The sequence below is a fragment of the Mus caroli genome, chromosome 11 (assembly GCF_900094665.2).
Source record: "Mus caroli chromosome 11, CAROLI_EIJ_v1.1, whole genome shotgun sequence".
In the NCBI taxonomy this organism is placed as follows: Eukaryota; Metazoa; Chordata; class Mammalia; order Rodentia; family Muridae; genus Mus; species Mus caroli.
Window position 1 is genome coordinate 29,200,865 of NC_034580.1, and position 19,527 is coordinate 29,220,391.

A 19,527-nucleotide genomic window follows, 5' to 3' on the forward strand; every position below is an offset into this window, starting at 1 on the left:
GGGGTGAGTCTGGATGGAGAGGAAGGGTACGCAGGAGATGTCTGACTGCTGACAAGGTTCTGTTGACAGAGTGAAGCAGAGCAGGGATGGGAGCGCCCAGCCTTGCCACCCATGGCCAAGTGAACTTAGGCAAACAAATCCTTTTGTTTGGAGGAGTCCCTATTTTGTTTGTACAGGGGAGCTTTAGTACCTATCTTGGTCAGTTGAGAGGAGGCACAGAGAGAAACCCAGATAAAATACAGCAAATGTATATACTTGCCTTACTCTTTGACAATTGTATTATCATCAACCTTTTCTAGAAGGAGGGCTAAATGTGGAGCCAGGTGTGGAACAGACATTGGAAACCCTAGCACTCAGAAGGCTGGATTCCATGTTTGAGCCCAGTTAGGGCTACGTGGCAAGAATCCTATCTTACACAGTGAAGCCAATAAGCAGAGTGAACAGCTTTTATGGGGAGCCGAGTGTCTTGGAGCCCTTTCCTGGGACACACCTCTGCAATGTCACCCTGGTTATTGTGTCTGAGTTGCAGGGGACCCCAAGCTTTATGTTTGTGACCCTCAGTAGTCTCCCTGAGAACCAGGCTTCTCAGGCTGTACAGTTGGCTTACTAAAGGCTGCAAGCTGTAATTTGCTCTTGCAGCAGGGAAGGCCAGCCCCTACCTCCAGCCCTACCTGGAGCTTCTTAGATACCCCAGCTGCTTTGGGTTTGAGTGGCAGCTTCACCCCTAGCCGCCCATGCCATTGTAACCCAGGACAGGTATCTCCACCAATCCTGCCTTTGTTTTACTGTTCATGAGAGATTCAGCTCTCAGCTTACCTAGTCGTGCAGGGCCACAGGGGAGGACAATGACACCCACAGGGAGGACTCAGGAAGAGCACACATGAGGGACACACATGAGGGAAGGGTCCCATAGCTCTGAGTCCTTACAAAGACTTCTGTTCCTCGGTTTACCCAGAAACCATCTGGACTCAGGCACAGTGTGCGCCAAGGGTAAGACCGCATGCTCACCTCGTAGATTCGGACGAGGACGGTGGTAGGAGGGAGGAAGAGCGTGAACACTTCTTGCTGCCCCTGAGTGCTGGTCTTCTTCCCGCATGCTCTCCCTGTGCTTATTCTTTATCTGGCTGAGAAGTGTGGGACAGACACCTGCTTTCACTTCCCACCGAAGGAAGCAGGTTAGGGGAGATACCGACCTTGTCCAGGTCTCAGCCAGCATGAATGAGTCTGGGGTCAGCGTCAGGTCTGTATGAAAAGCCCATTATTATCTAGTATCTTCCTATCGTGTGTGTTGTCCAGGTCTTACACAGAAGGAACGTTTTAATTAAGACACATTGTCTAAGTTGCCCTAATTAATCGTATGGTAGGCTATAAAAACTAAAACCTAGGCTCTCCTTTGCCAAATCCCAGCCTGCCCGGGAAGCTTGTAGGTCAAATTGCTGACACCGAGCTGAGGCTCACAGCAATATGTCCTGGGGATTTGGCTGTAGGTGACCATCTTATGGACTTAGTAAACGTAGAAAGACTCGTGGCTGACTCTAGGGTGGTAACTACCTTGCCTTAACAAGTTTACTTTGACAAAGAGGCAGGGTGGGGCTATCCTTCACTATTCTTCACATTACAAACTACTTAGAAATCAATTTGCCTAGAAGCAAATCGCCCAGAAGGTTCATGAATGGCTGGCCAATAGGTATGGGCATACAACAGCCTTCAGTGTGAAAGTTGGGTAAAGGGAAGCACAGGAGGTAGAGAGATGGCCCAAGTGTAAGGAGAGAGGCTATTGTGTGGTACCTGTGGTAACTTTGTGATTTTTCTTATGATATTATGTGATTTTATTGTTTTACATTGTAACAAAATACACATAAAACTTAGCACTAAAATGATTATAAAATGACATTAACTTCATTTACCGGGTTGTACAGCCATCACCACTATCTAGGTCTAGAACATTCTCATCACCCCTAATAGAAACTCGGTCAACATTAGCATTAATAGTCCAATATTTCTCCCCAGTAGCTCAGGCATGGCTGCTCTGCTCAGGAAACAGGTTGTTTATACTGGAAGGAGCTCTCTCTCTCTCTCTCTCTCTCTCTGAGCCTGGTTGAATGACGGAAGCCCACCTTTGGGGTTCCTCTTTAGGCAGGGGACAGTAACACAAGTCAATCCAACAGTTTCTACTTGTCACCAAGAGACCCCTATGTAGAACCTCTTATAAGACCTGGGGCTCTGGCTCATGGGAAATGGAATGTCTCCTTGGTATTTTAAAAGACCCATCACCTGTTCCCCGTGTGTACATACTGAAGCTCAAGGAGAAAACTGGCTCCCAGCAAATTCTAGTTACTGACCTCGGGGAATAGATACCAAGTTATATATAAGTGGCATCAGGTTAGTTCCATAGTTTTGCCAAGGTCGGTGTGCCCTTCAGTGTAGCTGAAACCTTGGGGAGACTAGGAAAGAGGTGGCCATTCGGCTCAACACTCTCAAGTGCCTGCCATGTACAGAGGCTGCGAACATCACTGTGTCTGTGCCAGGAGATGATAATACAGGCCTGGGTCTTAAGGGGATCTTGACATGGGGAGTAGGGGCTTGGGGCCGAAGTCCCCACACAATGATGCCATGGAAGCTTGTGAGCATATCTCATGATTGGTAACTGTTGTGAGTGTCCTGAAGACCCATCTTAGGTCTGTCCTAAAGAGAATCAAACGGTGCCGTGGCATGAACACTGGTCAAGGGGAGACACCTCTAGGGTGGTCCAGATGTGTGACTTAGGAACCTGAAGAGAGAAGTATGGTGGGGGTAGGTAGGCAGGAAGGAGGAATAGGCTTCACTGTGAAGATCCTGAGCACACGGATTTCCCTCTAAACAGGGGGAGCAGCGCGCACCATGCTGGAACAGACCCATCGCTTAGTGATGTCACAGTGCAAGGCCTTCCACGTGTGTTTTATGGAGCTGGAGATTCCTATATACTATGTACACTGCACAGTGCTTGATAAAGATGATAAAGGACTGCCACTGCTTTGCACAGTTACTGCCCGATGCGTTTAATCACCCTTTTAAAGCGTGCTTCCTCACCTTGTATAAAAATCATTGTAAAACAGTGCCCCGGGTGTGACCGGGGGCAGCCTCGGCCTCAGGAGGCCACGCATAACATATGGGTCGACTGATATTATCTAGGTTCACGAGGGGACAATCTATGAGGCTCATGCAACTTCTAAGTTGCCGTTAGTCATGTTTCCCAGACAGACTCTTCACTGTTAACGCTGGCGCCTGTCACAACCGTCACTCTGTTGCCTTGTCCCTGAGGGCTCGCTGTGTGTCAGGGACTTATGTGTGCTTTCATGGCGCTCTGTCACTAGTGCCCTTGTTAGCCTATTCTTACAGATGGGGAAACTGAGGCCCAGGACAATAATAAGTGGCTGGGTTTGGATAGGGGTGCAGCTCAAAGGTATGTGGTCCTGTGGCCCTCTTCTGCACCTGCCTTTCACCCAGTGGGGGAGGGGGGCAGCATGGAGCCCAGGGAGAGCCATTTTGTAATAACTGTAATAACTCACCTCTGACATTGGTGTTTGCCTACTGTTTCAAGGGTAGTTTGTTGTGCAGCGGGGTGTGTGTGTGTGTGTGTGTGTGTGTGTGTGTGTGTGTAGTGGCTATTCCTGGTTGTCAACTTGACTATATTTGGAATGAATACAAATACAATCCAGAATTGGAAGGGTCATCAGTGACCTTAATCTGGAAGCTAGGAGATAGAAGTTTCTGATCTGGATCTTGGTATGGAGATTTCAAGAAGACAGGGAGATCTCCGAGTTTAAGGTCATCTGGGATTAAAGGTGTGGTGGCACACACCTTTAATCTGGGCTACACCTTCTACTGGAGACCATATAAGGACATTGGAAGAAGGGAGTTGTGCTCTTGTTCCTTCGCCTGCTTGCCGTGTGGGACTGAGTAACTGCTAGATCCTTGGATTTCCATTCTCAGCTACTACTGAACCATTGTTGGGAATTGGACTGCAGACTGTAAATCATCAATAAATTCCTTTACTATATAGAGACTATCCATGAGTTCTGTGACTCTAGAGAACCCTGACTAATACAGAAGTTGGTACCANGAGTGGTTCTAGAGGAGCAGAAGTATAAGGATGAATCTTTTAAAATACTGGAATTGGCTTGTTGATCCACCAGCACCTTCAACTACTGAAACCTCTCCAGATTCTCTCCCTCCCTTGAGCTCAGAGAATTTTGAAGACACATGGTTGAAACTATATCTCAAACTTAAAGAAGCTAATGCCCTTGATTTTCTTGATGAATTAGGTGATTCAGTGTACAAAGCTTTCTACAAGATGGGGAAAAAAATCAGAAAATGATTTTACTGGCTGGCTGCTCTTAGCATCTGGGGAAAAAAAACGATGAATGAGAAGGAGTTGTGTGATAAAATCGAAAGGCTCCAGACACAAGTAAACGATCTAAAAGTTGCTAAGTGTGTCCTTGAAGAGAATCTTCTCTCCAGCAGCCATAGAGCTCAAGTTGCAGAAAATCACACTGAAATCCTTATTGTAAGGTTGGCTGAACTACAGCAAAAATTCAAGTCTCAGCCTCAGAGAGTGTCAACAGTTAAAGTAAGGGCACTAATTGGCTAAGAATGGGATCCTATAACTTGGGATGGGGATGTATGGGAAGACCCTGTTGAAGTTGAGAACTTTGAATCTTCAGATTCTCAAGGGTTTGCCCCACCTGAGGAAGTAGTACCCTCAGCCCCACCCCTTGAAATAAGTGGGGGGAGGGGGCAGCATGGAGTCCAGGGAGAGCCATTATGTAATAATTGTAATAACTTGCCTCTGACGTTGGTGCTTGCCTACTGTTTCAAGGGTAGGTTGTTGTGCAGTGGTGTGTGTGTGTGTGTGTGTGTGTGTGTGTGTGAGAGAGAGAGAGAGAGAGACAGAGAGACAGAGAGAGACAGAGAGACAGAGACAGAGAGACAGAGATAAATGAGCCCTCTAAAGGCTCTGAGCTCATACCATGAAAGATTTGTCATGAAGACTCTCATTTCAACTAACTGAGCCGTTCCACCCTGGATGGACCTGGTTAATGTCATTCTCTATTCTGAGAGTCATGTTTCCTACCTGGAGGCAGCAGGGATGCTGTACCACGGGGCCTGGTGGCACCAAAGCTGCCTAGGGCTTAGGGCGGAGCTCAGGATTCTGGGGTCCAAGTGGAAGACAGCCTTGCTCCTAGGATAGCCTCTGCAACAAGAGACAGGCAGAACTGTGTCCAGTCTCCTCTCCAGGAAAGAGAATATGAACTTGCTACCTTAAGCAGGACTTTGTATCTCTACTTCTCAGATGGGGAAAATGAGGCCTAAAGATACAAATAGCAATGTGTAGAGATTAGGAGTCTGAGCCCTATTTCAGTGGCTGACCGTAGAGCTCACAGGCTTTCTCCCATTCTCACTCTGTGAGCTAAATGCTCTACCATATCATTCCTGTTTTATAGATGACAGGCTCGGAGGAGTAGAAGCACTTCCCTGGGAACACACAGCAAATACCTGCAACACTGCAACACCCAGGCCTCTCTCACTCCTCAAGGGCAAACTTCCAACCTGGTTCATCTCTGAGAAGAACAAGGCCCAAGAATGAGGAAAACCTGTGGTCATCTAGCCCTGTGATTTCCAGGGCCACTTGCAGCTTGTGGGTCACCGTGAGGAAGAAACAAGGGGGGCATGTTCCTTTCTTGTCATGTTCTTCCAAGCCCTGGGCATAAAAACCCACTCTACAGGGTGAATGCAAGACAAACACGCAAGGCTAGGTCAACCTGTGAGATCCTCTTGACCTTGAGCAAGCCACATACTTGCAAAGTGGGATGGTGAGCCCTGCTAGCCTCTGGGGATGCTGAGGATAGGAGGCTATGTGGCCAGCCCAGACTTGTCTGCCTGTCTGACTCCACCAGTGGAGGTGGCACAAATAGCCTCTTTCTTTCTTTCTTTCTTTCTTTCTTTCTTTCTTTCTTTCTTTCTTTCTTTCTTTCTTTCTCTCTCTCTCTCTCTCTCTCTCTCTCTCTCTCTTCCACTTATGTATTTATGAATCTATGTATCTATGTATATACCTATGTATGTATGTATGTATGTATGTATGTATGTATGTATGTATCATCTATTTATTTATTTTGCTGATCTCTTCTCTATGGCTCCCCTCCATTCTCCTGTCCAGACCAGCAGTTAGCATCTCTGTGACTGGTCTGTCCAGTTGGACCACATTTCTCCCAGATTCATAGCTCAGCAGCCAGTTTCCCCATCTCTGGAGACCTCTGACTTTTTCACCTACCTTCTCTCATCTCCTGAGGGGACATTCCAGAGCAGACAACCCAGCTATCTGTTTTTGTGATAAAACCCAAAAGTGAGTCCTGGAATATTTGCTAGACATGTATGCATTAATCTTTGCAGCCCTCCTGGGAATTTGATCCTCTGTCTACTTTTGATAGAAGCCAGACCCAGGAAGGTGTTTGTTCAGGGGCACGCAGCTGGGCAGAGGGGTGTGCTGGGAAGGCAGCCATTTTCCCCGCCAGACCTGCCCAGCAGGTACTACTTTCCGATGGTCTCTGTCTGTGCTCTGCACTTGTAGCTGGGAGTCTGTACAAACATGGACCTTGGCCCTGGAGTGGCTGCCTCATCTCCAAACTTCTAGGACTTTTCAGCCCTCAGAAGAAATGGAGCAGCTTTGCTGCCTGCCTCAGTTTCAGCCCATCCTTTAGGGGGCAAGAGCCCACATGTAGAAATTTGGATTCTCCTGATCTTGAGCTAGGTATAATAGGGCTTAGAGGAGGCTCTGGGCTAGGGTGCCCCGAGGCCTTGGTCTGCATTCTGGGAGCCGCCTGTGTAAAGCATTTTCCTGTGTAGGAGAGATCACAGGTTAGCTTTGGGCCCAGCATTATCCATGACCATCACTTGGTCCTGGGTACGTTTTTCAGCCTGCCTCACTATCTTGGTTTTTAAGATAGTTACCAACACAGCGATGTTTCATGCATGCTCAAAACTGTAAGTCCTGGACCGGACTGATTTTGTAATTTGCAGGCCAACTACAACAGTGGTATCGTTCCTTTGTTCATAAGTCACTCCAAGTGTCAATAAAATTAAACCTCGGGCCTGTGTCAGCAAAGGACCCTACAGGCACAAAGTCCCCGCTGGTTCCCAAGTTGAGAGCTGGGTGTGGCTCTGGACCTACTTTTGTCAGCTTGGCCCGCTAGTGAGAGCCAGAGGCGGATACGATGCTTTCGGCGGGGAGCTTCCTCCATCTAGCGGCGCAAAGGAGAACAGCACCAGGATCTCGCGGTTTACCCCTGCCTATTTCTTATCCCCAGGGTAAGAGTGGCCACATCCTCTCACCATCCTCTAGGATCCTCCAGATCTCTCCCTGTCACCAGCTCTTTGGCCCAGTTTTTTCCGGATTTTAATTAAAAAAACCGTCCAATACTTCAAGTGAAAATTAAAATACAAAAATGTACATTTTAAAACAAATATATATCTCTGCTAGAGATCAACGTTCTTTTACCTGAAAACCTTTCAATCAAGTATTTCAGAATTTTAACCTTTTTTTTTTTCTTTTCTTCTTCCAGATTTTAGAAATGTAGTTCAGTCCGCAGATGTTACATTAACCAGCAAAGGTCTGTGACAGCATTCTGCTCCCTCACAAACAAACAACCGAAATAAATGAATATTTATACTAAGTGTGATGAGCAGATTCAATTTCTATTTATATGAGACTTGAGAGCAAATTAGTTCTGCCGCCAAGCTTATGAAAACCCTGGTTTCGGAATTTCTTGGATTTTGAAGTTGCAATGAGAGATGAAGGAGAGTTGACTTTTATCAGCTTGTATGACAAGACCTGAATGATTGCTTAAACAAGGAACCTGTTTCTACAAATTAAAAAAAAAAAATCGTGCAATTAAAAAAATACATTATGAATTCCGAAGCATTTTCTCTTCAGTTTTCTCTTAGCTCAGCAGGGCTAAACCTATTCACACAGAGTACACACGGTGATCTACATGGCCAGGGTCTGTTTAAGCACACCCCCATCCATAAGAAGGGGGTACCATGGTCATTCAGAATTATAAATGGAGGGACGAACATCTCTTGATTACTACAAGGAGGCTGAGCTTATTTGTCAAGAAGCACACTTTGACTTGTGAGCAACTTTCCCCTGCAGAGACACAGCAAGACTACTTTTACTATAGGTGATGTTTTCATCTCTGAATGGCCCAGTGGCTCTCAGCCTTTGTAATGCTGCGACCTGTTAACACAGTTCCTCATGTAGTGGTGACCCCAACCATAAAATTACTTCATTGCTACTTCATAACTATAATTTTACTACTTTTTTTTTGTTTGTTTTTTTGTTTTTTTGTTTTTTTTGTTTTTTTTTGGTTTTTCGAGACAGGGTTTCTCTGTATAGCCCTGGCTGTCCTGGAACTCACTTTGTAGACCAGGCTGGCCTCGAACTCAGAAATCCGCCTGCCTCTGCCTCCCAAGTGCTGGGATTAAAGGCGTGTGCCACCTCCGCCCGGCCTAATTTTGCTACTGTTATGAATCATAATGTGAATATCTGATATGTGACCCTAAAGGGGTTGGGTCTTACAGATTGAAAACTATTGCTTTAGAAGTTTGTTTAGGTTTTTTGTTAGTTTGTTTGTTTGTTTTTCATCGAAATGTCTTACCAGGTTTGAAGATAAACAGGTTACCATGATATTCCTAATTAGTTACAGTACTAAAAACAAATATTTCAGAAAATCCATCGACTTTCATAAAATTCTGTCTGTTCAGAAGTCAAAATTATTCAAACTAACGATACTGCGTTTGTAAAATCACTTGTATCTTTCTGTATGTAGCGATTTCTTCTGCTGAGTGCGAAGAAGGCTTTCACGGAGGAAGAGTGAAGGTGGAGCATGCGCAGCACTGACTTCCGGAGGTCTGAGGACAGGGGATTCCAGCCAGAGGTCCTCTCCAGGCGGATGGGTTACCCTTAGGAAAAACAGGAGAAAGAATTGGAGGAGAGGACCACCTGCTGTGCCTAGGATTGAGGTGTCTGTGGCCTTGCAAACTGAGATCTTAATTACAACGGGAGAGCCCGAAGACTCCCCAGGCACTGTCCTAGTCTCATGTTGTTTCCTCCATAAATGATAGAACTGAAATCACTAAGTCAGCTTAAGTTTTCTTCTCCCATTTATGCTAATGTCTCCCAGGCATAACCGAGGATGCTCGTGTTCTGCTAACGTTGGGAGCGGCTGCACTCAGTACAGAGCATCTTAAGGAGGTACTGTGTTTCTGCCTCTTTGCCCCCACTGGCAGCTTTGCCAACATATTTGATGTCACCGAGGGGCACTTCCACCTTGGTTAGTGGACCATTTATCTACTGTGTACAGCACAATGACTTTTTCAGATGACCTAACAGTACCTGGAAAGCATGGCCCTCCCTGCGCAGTGACACAGTGACACAGTGACCTTTACCCACTCTGCATGGTCGCTCTAGGACCGGTTGTTTTGCACCGCTGGCATTCTCAGCGTATGCAGATGAGTGGTGTTAATTCCACAGATTCCAAGAAGTTTTCCTGGGGATTCCAAAGAGCACTTTTCTGTAGCTCCACAATTTCATGTACAATCTGGTCTCACTGGGTCTAGAGACACCAACCCCAGCATAGCAAATGGTCCTCTCTTCCATTTCCTTCCACCTACTTAGGACATTCATTCAGTCTTGTAGCTCAAGCTGTCTTGTACAATATGTCTGGATGCAAATGACCCTCCTAGACAGTCTTACTTCTTGATTAAATAAGTAAAACCACGTAACTTTTATCACCTCTAACTACACCTAACCACAGTGAGAGGTTGATTTGTGAGGACCCAGAGAAATTCCTGTCTTGGAAAGCTGTTGAGAATCAGTCATTACAAAAGTTCTTTTCTGGATATTATGTGGTGTGTGTGTGTGTGTGTGTGTGTGTGCGTGTGCGTGCGTGCGCGCACGCGCGCATGTGAAGGCTGGAGGTCTATGTCAGATGTCTTCTTATGATTTACTTTATCACCACCGCCGCCGCCACCACCGCCATCATTATTATTGAAACAGGCTTTCTCACTGAACCTAGAACCAATTCTAATTGGTTAGATTAGTAAGGCCCCAAGTTTCTCCTGTCTTTGCCTTCCCAGCTCTGAGGTTACTGGCACACGCTACCACCCTGGCTTTGCTCATGGATTTTGCGCATCCAAAGGCACATCCCCATGCTTGCACAGTGAACACTTCACCCACTGGTCCCTTTAGCCAGCTCCACGGACCAGTGTTGTCTCCAGTCGCAGTTTCAATACAAGGTAGGGGTGAATGAAGACGCCCCCAGGTGGTAACAAAAAGAAATTGTTTTCAGAGGCATAATTGAATTTAGAAGCATCTATTTTGTGTACCGATAGTTTATTCATTTTTATCACCGAGTAATATTCGATTGTGTGGACTATGCCTTGGGTTCATCTATGCATCATCAGGCATTGTCAGGCATTTGAGTTATTTTTTAGTTATCTAGCTGTTCAAAAAAGCTATTGTGAATTTTTGTAAATATATGTGCTTCCATTCCACTTAAATACGCAGGGGTGAAGTGGGTGATAATTGGGTAGGTACGTATTAAACTTTTAAAGTAGTAGCTCTTAACCTTCCTAAAGCTGAAACTCTTTAATACAGCTCCTCATGTAGTGACCCCAACCATAAAGTTATTTCATTGCTACTTCATAACTATGGTTTTGCTACTGTTATGAATTGTAAGGTAAATATCTGATATGCAGGATATCTGAGATGTGACCCCTGTGAAAGGGTTGAGAATCACTGTCTTAAAGAATGGGTGAGATTTCTCTTCTATTAATCTTTTCTATTAACACTCTCATGGGCATATCCAGAGATGTGTTTCCATGGTGATTATTAAAGCTCTTTAGATGACCTCGGCTGTTTCTTTAAAACAGCGGTTTTAAACACATTCCCACCAGCAGAGAGTAAGTTGGAGCTCCTCCACGCCCTTACCAGCACTGCACATGACCAGTTTTAACCGGTGCTAGTTTGGCAAGTATATGGTGGGTCACGGTTTACCTTGTGTTCCCTAATGCTGACTAATATGAATTGACCTTCATACTCAACCTTGGTTCTGTTTGGATAAAGCAGCCGTTTGATTTCTTTGCTCCTTATTGAGCTTCGAGAATTCTTTATAAATTGTGGATCTGAGTTCTACATGAAACACGTGCTGTGCAGATATTTTCTCAATATTTAGCTTGTCCCTTCATTTTCCTCATGGAGTTGTTCAAACAGCAGATGTTCTGAAGAACTCAAAAGTTCTAAAAGAGAAGAAATTAGAGGATCTAGGAACGCTAATTACCCCAATTTAATCAGGATACATTGTACACATGCATTAAAATATTACACTGTACTCCTTAAATACATGCACACGTGACATGCCAATTAAAAAGAAAAATTAAGATAAACAAAAAAAAAACCCCAAAGAGCAAGCGTTTTCATCCTGAGAGAGTTCATTTTGTCGTCTTGCACTTCTGTGATTGTCTTGTGTGAGAAATGTTTGTCTAAGTAATATAGACTTTCTCCTACATTTGAAAATGTATATCTACGTTTGTATATATACATATATACACACACACTCGAGTTTTAAGCTTAAGCTTATCATTCATTTGAACTAATTACTTTTTCATTAATTTATTTGCTTATTCACTTTACATCCTGATCTCAGCCCCATCTGCCCCCACTTCCCCCAGTCCCAGCCTTACACCCCGGTCCCTGTTTACCCTTCCCTTCTTCTCCAAGAAGGGAAGGCTCCCCATGGGCAGTAACCCATCCTGGCACATCAAGTGTCAGTAGAACTAGTCACATCTTCTCCCACTGAGGCCAGACAAAGTAGCCCGGCTAGGGGATAGGAATCCAAAGGGAGGCAACAGGGTCAGGGCATGTCCTGCCCCCCGTTGAGCTAATTCTTATATATGGTAAGGTACATGTGCTTTTGTTTGGATGAGAATGTGCCCCTCAGTTCCAGCATTTGAGCTCTTGGCCCCAGCTGACAGTGCTGCTCAGGGACGTTAGGGGAGGTGCAGCCTTGCTGGAGGAAGCATATCGCTGGGGATAGGTTTTGAGGGTTTATAGTCTTACTTCACTTCCGGTTCACACTCTGTCCTCCTTCTCATCTCCTTGCTTTGGCTACAGCTCACCACATCTCATGCACCATCATGGACTCTCCCTGCGGCACCATAAGACAATAAACTTCCGTAAGTCGCTGGGTGTTTTACCCCAGCAACAGAGAAGTAGCTCACAGATAGGGTATCTTTGCTTCACACATAGACTTCTGATTTCCCCAGTGCAGTTTCTGTTTTTTAGCTATTCTCTCTGTGTCTTGGTTATTGCAGCTTTATAATAAAACTTAAAATTAAGGAATGCTAGGCCATTCATTTTGCTGTTGCTAAAAAAATAATTTGAGATAGCTTAGGTAAGTCCTTTAACTTCCATACAAAGTATGGAATAATCTTATTAATTTTGAAAGTTAAAAGCCCAGTGGGATTTTAGCTGGAATTGAATCTAAGGCTGGATTTGGGGAGACACCCCCCCAATACTCAGTCCTTCAACCCCTGAACACTTTCACTTTCTCCATTTAATTGTGTTAACCTTCCATGGAGCAGGACTTTAACTGGGTTAAGTGTTTATAATTTAATACATTTGTTACTATTTGCTGTTTGCTTCAGCATTGTGATTGGTATTGTTTTTCTAATTTTAATTTTTGATTGTTTCTACTGTAATTGAGTTGTTGTATACAGATCTCGAATTCCATTTTCTTACTGAACACAATTATTAGCTACAGTATGTATCTAATATATGTGTGTATGTGTGTATATATATGTATTTGTGTATGTATGTTTGTGCCTGTATGTGTGTATATGTATGTATGTATGTATGTATGTATGTATGTATGTGTGTATGTATGTGTATGTATGAATATGTGTATGTATGAATATGTGTATGTATGTGCATTTGTGTGTATATGCATGTATGTATGTGTATGTATGTATGTGTATATGTGTGTAGGTATATATGTATGTATATACTTATTTGTAGATTCCACTGGGTTTTCTGAAATCATTTTCATGTCATTTGAGAGAACAAAGTTGTACTTCACCCTCTTTCTGCATGCCTTTGTTTGCTTCCTTGCCTTAGCACACAGGCCATTTGCATCAGGCAAATGCTGGCCTTCTAAAAGACTTTGGACTACATTCTTTTATCTTCTGTTTCAGGAAACAATTGCTGATGGGTTCGTCTGATTTTTCTTTAAATATTGGATGGAGTTCACCAATGAAGTGATATGAACCTGGAGCATTTTTCTCTGTTTGGTCAATTTATTCTATTGTTTTTAGCTTTTAAGTGTGGTGACATATGTAGTCATCACATCACCCATTGGCCTTGCTTCAGATGGAGTCTTGCTGTGCTGGCTGGTTTTGTATTCAGGTCGAAGCTATCCTCCTGCCTCACCTTCCTAGGTAGCTCCTACACAGGTATATGCCACCATACAGGGCCCTTATTCTCTTAACAATTTTTAAAGGCTTAGTTCAATAGTGTTAAGTACATTCACAGATTTATGCCACCACCTTCCAGAACCATCTGCACTGTGAAGACTGAAGCTCTATGCACTTTAAAACAAGGTTTGTTCCTTCTTCCTGTATGACTGAGTTCATGGCTGGTTGATCTTCAACTAAAGTTCCAAGAAAGTACAGTGGTATCTCAACCATTCAGGGAAAACACTGGGAAAACATGCAGTCATGCAAAATAATCAAGGCAAATCCTTATTTCAAACATACAATATCAATTTATAATTGATTAAAATTTAAATGTAAAATGTAAAACACAAACTGAAACTATTAAAAGACAGCAGAGAAAAGGTTCTTGGTGCAGAATTGGGCATTAATGTTTAAATATAACCCAACAGTCCAGTTAACAACATCAAAACTATGTAAGGGGACCTCATCAAGCTACAGTCATTTGAATATCAAAGGAAATAATCAACAGAGTGGAAGACAGCCTATATGATTGAAAAAAAGTTTGAAAACTACATATTTGATAAGGAGTGGGTGTATAAAATATATACGGAGTTCAAGCAACCCCCCCCAAAAAAACCCACTTAAGCAACCCACTTACAAGTAGACAAGTAGGGTTCGCTGTGCGATTGAATGGGAGTCAGGTGTAGTAGTGCACACCTTTAATTTCAGCACTGGAGAGGTAGAGACAGAGGCTTCTCTGTGACTTTGAATATAACCAGAACAAGGTCTACAGAACAAGTTCCAGGACAGCCAGGGATACTTTGTGAGACCCCCCCTTCTCAAAACAAACAAACAAAACCAAACAAACAAGAAGAGACTAATGAGTTTCTCAAAGGTGCTCCTCATCATTAATCATAAAGGAACTGCAGATCAAAGTCACAATGAGACATTACATTAAACCTGTTAGAACGGCCATAAGAAAAAACACAACTGTAGCAAGTGCTGGGGAAAAGAAGAGAAAAGGGAGCCCTTCAACACTGTTGGCGAGTGTAAATTAATACAACCACTGTAGGAAACGGTGTAGAGTTTCCTCGATGATGTAAAAATAAACCACCATAAAATCCAACGATTTTACTGATGCCTGCATTTACCAAGGAAGTGAGATTAATATCTGAGGAGACACCTGTGCTGCCATGTTCACTGAAGTGCTATTCACAATAGCTAAGACACATAATCAGTGTATGTGTTCATCAATGACAGATGGCTGAAGACAATGCACTATGCGCGCTCACGTGTGCACACACACACACACACACACACACACACACACACAGTAATGTTATGCAGTCTGAAGAACAGAGAAATATAACCCAACAGCCCACTTATTGCTGCCATTTCTGGTAATATGTTAATAGACGAATAGGAAAGACATCAACTGTAAGAAGCAAGGCACAGAAAGAAAACACTGAATAATCCAGTTATGTTATGATGATTAGTCTTTACTTTCAGCTTGATTGGACTTCAAATTACCCTGAAGACACAGTTCTTTGTTTTTCCTTCAAGACAGGGTTTCTCTCTGTGTAGCCCTGGCTATCTTTGAACTCACTCGGTAGACCAGGTTGGCCTTGAACTCAGAGATTCACCTGCCTCTGTCTCCTTAGTGCTGGGTTTAAAGGTATGTGCTACCACCACCCAGAGAGAAGACACACTTCTGATTGTGTCTATGAGGGTGTTTCCAGAGAGGCTTCACTGAGGAAGGAAGAGACACCTTGAATATGGAAGGCACCATTGCATGCACTGGGGTCCTGGCCTGAAAAAGAAAGGAAGAGAGAGATAGAGAGATAGAGGCAGAGAGATAGATAGAGTGAGTGAGTGAGTGAGTGAGTGAGTGAGTGAGTGAGTGAGTGAGCTAAGCTCCGGATATATCTCCCTTCCTCTCCTCTTGTTTCACCCAGGTGCTAGGAATCTGCCTGTCATCATCATCTTCCTCACCATCGTGATCTGTACCCCATTAATAACCTTTTGATTAGTAACTATTAACAAACTCCCAAATAAGTGCTATTTTTCTTTAGGTTGATTTTTGTCAGGTATTGGGTCATAGCAGTGAGGAAATTAGCTGCTAATACAGAAGAGTGAGTGATACAGGGTTGCCTCTGTGGTCACCCTGACATGCAGTTCTTGGGCTGTTGGAACTGTGGGAAAGGTTGGAGATGTGAGCAGAAGAGCCCGAGCCTTCTCAGGGAGCACAGCTTTGCGGGCATTGGCCTGTACAGGTGACCCGTCTACACCGTCCTGCACAGGTGACCCGTCTACACTGTCCTGTACAGGTGACCTGTCTACACCATCCTGTACTGCTGACCCATCTACACTGTCCTGTACTGGTGACCCATCTACACTGTCGTGTACTGGTGATCTGTCTACACTGTCCTGCACAGGTGACACGTCTATACTGTCCTGCACAGGTGACCCGTCTACACTGTCCTGCACAGGTGACCCGTCTACACTGTCCTGCACAGGTGACCCGTCTACACTGTCCTGTACTGCTGACCCGTCTACACTGTCCTGTACTGCTGACCCGTCTACGCTGTCCTGCACAGGTGACCCATCTACACTGTATTTTGGCAGGCTCCAGCATGTCTATGTCTGTCATTTGGTGGGTGACTTAATACTTGCCAGAAGAAACTCAAGGGAGGCTGCATTTCGCCCTATTCTAGGAAAGGAAGCCATCCATCATGGAGGGAAGACATAGCTGGAGGTGAGAAACTGGCTACACTGTGTCTGTACTCAGGAGGCAGGGCTCATGAATGCTGGTAGTTTTAACTTTTCCCTTTATTCAGACTGGGGATCTCAATCCATGGGACACTGTCACTCACATTCAGGGTGGAGCCTCTGTACACAGACAGTTTTAGAAGTGACTGCATAGACATGTTCACGTATTTGTTTCCTAGGTAATTTAAAGTTTAGTCAAGTTTATAGCGAAGACCAACTGACCTTCACAACTGCACTCGGTGAACTTGACACACAGACACATCACTTTAAATACTAGCATCCCATTCCCAAAGCTGAAAGTCTCATTTTCATATAACAATGAAAAATTCATTAAATCTAGGGCCTCCACACTCAATAACATTATCAACATTGTTCAAGAGTCCAAAGTCTCTTTTGAGACTTAAGACAAGCTCTTATATCAATCAAAAGATAACTTACTTACTTTTGGGGCTAGAAGGCTACAGAGTAAGGATTCCCATTTAACATCTCCATCCTAAAAGGGAGGCATGGGGGAATAAAAGGAGAATAGAGACAAAGCAAGATCCAAGCCCAGCAGGGCAGGTGGCTCAAGATGGAATCCAATAGCTTTGGGTAGCCTTGCCCTGAGGCAAACATGGCCCTGCTCCAAACTATGCCTGAATCTGTCCTCAGTGGATGTTGCACGGTCTGCCATCTTCGATGTTTTGAAGTCTCCACTGAGTGCTGGGATTTGGCTTCCCAGCTCCACACAGTCACCTTTCAGGGCTTCCTTGCATGAGATAAGACCATGCAGTTTTCTAGAACCTTGGTGTCAGCCTTCACAACGGTCTCACTCTTGCTTGGTTCACATCTACCAAACTTGTGCCACGTAGATGGTACTCTTACATTCTGTCACCATCAGTATGAGGTATGGCCTGGCCTCCTTGCACACAGTGGCCTCTGTGAACTTCCAAGGAGGCTTAGTCTGAGAAATGCTTGCCTAGACAGCTGCTTACATCATGAGACCCTTTCAGTGGCATTCTCAACTTAAGTTCTCTCCTTTAAAATGAATTTATGTCTTCAAAAGCTTTCATGGGTATGGTCTTGCCCTCCAGGGTACCTTTCTTATGGCCCAGCTTGGATGTAATCTCTTTACCAGTTATATCTGCTCTCATAGCTTGTCTGCATCTTAAAGCTCACTGTTACTGTTTTATTTCTGTTGCTATGAGACAAAAAATAACTTGGAGAAGAAGAGGAGATGCAGTCCATTATGGCTGGGATGATGTGGTAGCGGGTAGGTGAGAATGTCAGTCATATTGGATCTGCACTCAGGAAATAAGAAGTGATGAATGTTGGGGCTTTGCCCACCATGGTCTCTTTCTCCAGTCTGGGAACCCACCCCATGGGATGGAGCACCCACACTTAGAGTGGGACTTCACTACCCAGTTAAAACTTTCTGGAAATGCCCCCCAGAGATGACATATCTAGATCTTTATTTCTTAGATGGTTCTAAATACAGTCAAATTGACAATAAAGGTTATCTACCACAACATGGTAATAAGTTATAAAGTTACTGGCATATATTACTCTTTCTCAGTGGCTGATGATAATCACGTAGCAGCTTGGAAGACCACAGTCCTTTGTTTCTGGGGGAAAAACACTAACAGAATTCAGTGCAGACTTTGTACCAAGTTCAACTTTTAGGTTTGTTTAGTTTGCTCTGCAAAGTATCTTAACACCTGGTTCACATCCAGACATCAGTGGGAGGAACAGCTCTTGGTCCTGTGGGAGTTCCATGTCCCAGTGTAGGGAAATGCCAGGGTGGGAAGGTGGGAGTAGGTGGGTAGGTGGTGGAGCACTCTCATAGAGGCAGGGGGAGGGGGTGGGATAGGAGGTTTCTGGAGGGGATACCTGGAAAGAGGATAACATTTGAAATGTAAATAAATAAAATATCCAATAAAAGAAAAAATGGGCAGATTTTATTTACAAGTCCAGATTTTCAGCTTTCTTTTGAAAATGGTTAGGGCTGATAGCATCAGATCTATATTCCAAAATGGTGGCAATCCCTTGGTTGGTGTCTTGTTTCTTTATACTGAGCCATGTGTTCTCTGCTTTGTCCCTCATTTTGTTAACTTACTTGACTTCATGTACACATTGAACTTGATAGTTCCTGAGCTAGTGCTTAAGAATGAAGCAGAGTTCTGAGTTAAAGTCATTCCTTTACCACTTACGGTTATTTGATTGTACCAGCATGTATGTAAGCTCTGTTACGTGTACGTGTGGCATATGTAATCTCTGTGCCATGGCTTTCTGATTATACTACAGGGATAATTATACAGCCAACCCCAAGGTGATAAGGATAGAATGGTGTGAACTTAGGAGGTGAACTATTTAGCATGCAGTAACTACTCAGTAAGTGACTTGTACTTTCATAATCCGAGCTCAAAGTGGACAGCAGAGTGGTGTGGGAGATGTGACACTAAGCTTTCTCTGCTCAGCTTGACTTCCACCCCACTATGTTGCTGTGAGTTTTTGTTTCTTGTGTTATATGAAGTAGTAAAATGATGTCCTAGTTTCTTCTTTTCTAGCTGCTGTGACAAAATACCCCAAGGAAAGAAACTTAGGAAGAAAGGAGTTTATTTTAGCACATGGTTCCATCTTATAGTCCAGGGAAGGGACTTATAGCAGGGAAGGCAGAGCAGCAGAAGTTTGAGGGAGCTGGTCAGATCACATCCATGATCTGAGAGCAAAGAACAGATGCAGGCTTGTGTTCATCTCCCTGCCTCCACTCTTACACAGTTCAAGATTGCCTGCTTAGGGAATGACACCACTCATAGTGAGCAGGCTTTTCCACCTCAATGTAATCAAGATAATCTCCCATAAGTCAGCCCATGGACCAACCTGATCTACACGATAACTCACTGAGATTCTTTTTCAGGTGATCCTAGATTGTATTTCATTGACAGTTAAAACTAACCATTACACGTGGCATATGACAAGATGTAGATCACAGAAGATCCAAGTAAACTTCCTAAAGCAACGAAGAAGGAAGTTATTGGTATTTGTTGATGCACATCTCCCAAAACACAATAGAGCTGCATGTAGCTTCAGATGAAGCCAGAGGTAGCAACATCAAGAGTCAACTCCCCACAGAGTGTGGTGGCTCATTCTGCATGTGGGAGGCAGAGGCAGAGGCAGAGGCAGAGGCAGAGGCAGAGGCAGAGGCAGAGGCAGAGGCAGAGGCAGAGGCAGAGGCAGAGGCAGAGGCAGAGG